Source organism: Rattus rattus, chromosome 1 (assembly GCF_011064425.1).
Source record: "Rattus rattus isolate New Zealand chromosome 1, Rrattus_CSIRO_v1, whole genome shotgun sequence".
In the NCBI taxonomy this organism is placed as follows: domain Eukaryota; kingdom Metazoa; phylum Chordata; class Mammalia; order Rodentia; family Muridae; genus Rattus; species Rattus rattus.
In genome coordinates, this window is record NC_046154.1 from 149,247,652 (window position 1) to 149,250,875 (window position 3,224).

Consider the following 3,224-nt stretch of genomic DNA (forward strand, 5'->3'; position numbering starts at 1 on the left):
ATTTCACTTAGCATAATGATTTCAATTTGCATCCACTTTCCTACAAATGTCATGATTTCATTTTTTCCTGCCTGGCTGCATGAAATCTCATTTTGTATGTATACAGCATTTTCCTTGTCCATTCATCTGTGATTGGGGATGCAAGCTGGTTTTGTTTCTTAGCCAGTGTGAGTAGGCATCTATAAACACGGATGTGCAAGAATGTTGACTTACAGTCCTTGGGATAAACACTCGGGAGTGGTATAGCTGGGTCATATGGTAGCTCTTTCAATTTTAGTTTTATTTATTTTTTAGAAATCTCCATTTCATTTTAGCTTTAATTTACATATGGTTAAAGGTTTGCAATGTTGATTGTCTTTGCATGTGTTTATTGGCCACTTGTATTAATGTCTAAAGGAAAATGTACATTCGAGCATTTTGCCCAATTTTGAGTCAGTTGTTCATTCTTTATTAGTTTTGCTTTCTAGGAGTTCTCTATTCTCTATCTGCAACATTAATCAGTGTTGAGACATTTTGCATTCCAGGAGTTAGTCTCACTTGGTCATGGTCCGACGTGGTATTGAAGTTGGTTTGTTACCACTCTGTTGAGAATTATGCAGCATTGTTCGTAAGAGGGATTTACCTATAGTTCTTACTTTCAGAAACATCTGTTGGGTTTGGGGTTAGAATGGTGCTTGTCCCTCATTGGATGGATTAGGAAGCTTGGCATCCTCTTTATAAAACAATACAACAACAACAACAACAACAACACAACATCAACAATAACAAAACTATCAGAGAGGGACTAGTTATAGTTCTTTAATTTTTTTCAATTTGCCAAGCTGTGACTGTTAATTAGCTAACAAGATTATAAAAATACGGCAATACCTTAGTTCATCTGTCTAATAAGCCTGTTTATCTGGTCTTCCCTGTTGCCAGCGTCTCCACCTTCTACAAAGTGAGTTGTCTTTTTCTTCATTCCACTTCGTGGGGAAGATAGTTTGAAGGGCCACAGGAAGTTATTTGCTTCTTTGAAGCGTTTTCCAACTGTATAGATCTCATGAATTAGATCCTCCATGCAGATGATGCCAAATTTACCAAGAGATCGAGCAATCAAGGAGTTATCTGTCAAGGCAATGCTCTTTTTATTGATTTTGCCATAGCCTCGCTTGTAGATGAGCTCGTTTACTGACTTCAGGTTGGGGTACCCCCATGCAATGTAGGGCTCCACGATCCTCAGCATGTTCACTGAAGCCTTGTTGAGCTTCACAAAGGTGCCATTGAAGATCTGCCGGAGACGGAGCAGCTGCAGCACCTTGCGCACCTTTGGGCTCACTCCACTGATACCTCGGGCTCTGATGACGAAGGCCAATTCTGGTTCTGCGGGCACAAAACATAGAAGTTGCCAGCTTTCCTCGCCATCCTAGCCATGGAATCTCAGTCCGGTACATCTGTCTGAATTCCTTGTGAGAGTGCTTTGCCTTCTCCTAGATGAGCTTCCTCCTTGCCTTTCGCAGTGTTTTCAGGGCGAACTTCTTCCTCAGGCGCCGCACCTTCAACTCTGCGAAATTCCTTGACTTTTTCTTAAGGGTTTCTGGCTCAGCGGGAACCTTTTTCTTCTTAAGGGTTCCAGGCGCAGCGGCAACCTTCTTTTCCTTCTCTGGTACAGCCTCCATGGTTCCAACCGGAAATGGAGAGGCATTCCTTAAATGTTTGATAATTAATAAGTGAACCTACAGATTCATGCACTTGTTTTATTACCAGTATATTTTAATAAGATAGATTTATTGACATACTCTGTTCCTTCATGATTTATTCTTGGTCACTTTATATTTGTGGGACTTTGTTTTGCCTATGCGTTCTTTTCAGGCCTTGAATGTTTTCAGTGTACTCACAATTTTCATTTCTAATTTTAGTAATATGAGTCTTCTTTTTTCATTATCCATGTAGCTTAAGTTCTATCATGTTTGTTGATCTTTTCAAAGGACCAATGTCTGGTTTCACCAAGCCACTTAAGTTCATACACTCTGACTGGAACTGATAGCACATTAACGATCTTCATTTCAACACCACATAAAACGACATGTCTTTCCAGCTCTCTCTCACCACTGCCAGTTGTTGAGGACATGACACTCCATCGTGACACAATGCACAGCCCAAACCAAAACCTGGACTTTATTTTCCACACTACATTTCTGGTTCTGATCTCTGCTCTAGTCTATTCCTTTTTACTCTGCTCAGTCTTTGGGTTCACTCGTGCCTCTAGTTCATTAAGATGGAAACTTAGGTTATTTGAATTTTCTGCTTCTGGAAATCCGAACCAGGTCTGAGGCGATGTTAGACGAGTGTTCTGCCATTCAGCTGCAACCCTAGCCGTTTGCTTTTATGCGCCTGTAGCAGTGAATTTCTCCATTAGCATTGTTTTGCTGTGTTGTGTAAGTTATGACACAGCACATTTTTATTTGCACTTTTCTGTTAAGTATATTTTAACTTCCTTTTAAATTTAATTTCAACTTTAATCAGCTGTTTAAAACTGTGTTTTTAAATTTTCACAACTTTGAGTTTCAGATGTCTAACTTCACTGAAGAATATACTTGCTGAGTTATTTATGGTTTTAAACATATCAATATGTAATCTGATTTCTCATGTAGTCTATGCTGCAAAGTATCCCATGGACTCTTGGGGAGAACATACATTCTCTTGTTAGTCAGAGTTCTGTCCATGTCTATTAGATCTACTTCACTTCTTGCCTTATTAGGTCCTTAATTCCCATTTGTCTTCTGGAGTCACATAAGCTGCTGTTGTACCAGGAAGTCATTTATTTATCCTCTGTATAATTACGTTCTGTATAATCAATTCAGGGTATTGACATACACAACTGTACAAATACCTCTTCTTTCAGTTCTGTAGGTTTTTCTTTGCACATTTTGATGATCTTTGAGTTGCATGAATATTTAAAATTATTATACCAATTACTCTGTTACTAGTATTACAAACATATAATATCTTTGTCTCCAGTAACCTTTTAGCAATCTCCCTTTCTTTGGGTCTAAATTAAGACTTTCGTAGAGGGTATATACTTTGATTGTTGCTTAAATGTTTTAATGCTTATTAAGATTCTTGTTTTCTAATTTATTTTCTTAACTGGGAGAGCTGAATCCACTTATATTTAAAGTAATCACTAATAAGGAGAGATTAATGTAACTCTCCTCCGTTTTGTGGCCTCCCAGTCATACATCACTGTT

General features: G+C 38.4%; 1 pseudogene; it reads right to left on the bottom strand.

Annotated features, from left to right (window-relative positions):
* Positions 1 to 864: 864 nt before the first annotated feature.
* LOC116889774 lies at positions 865 to 1,655 on the bottom strand (annotated as a pseudogene).
* Between the last annotated feature and the right edge of the window lie 1,569 nt (positions 1,656 to 3,224).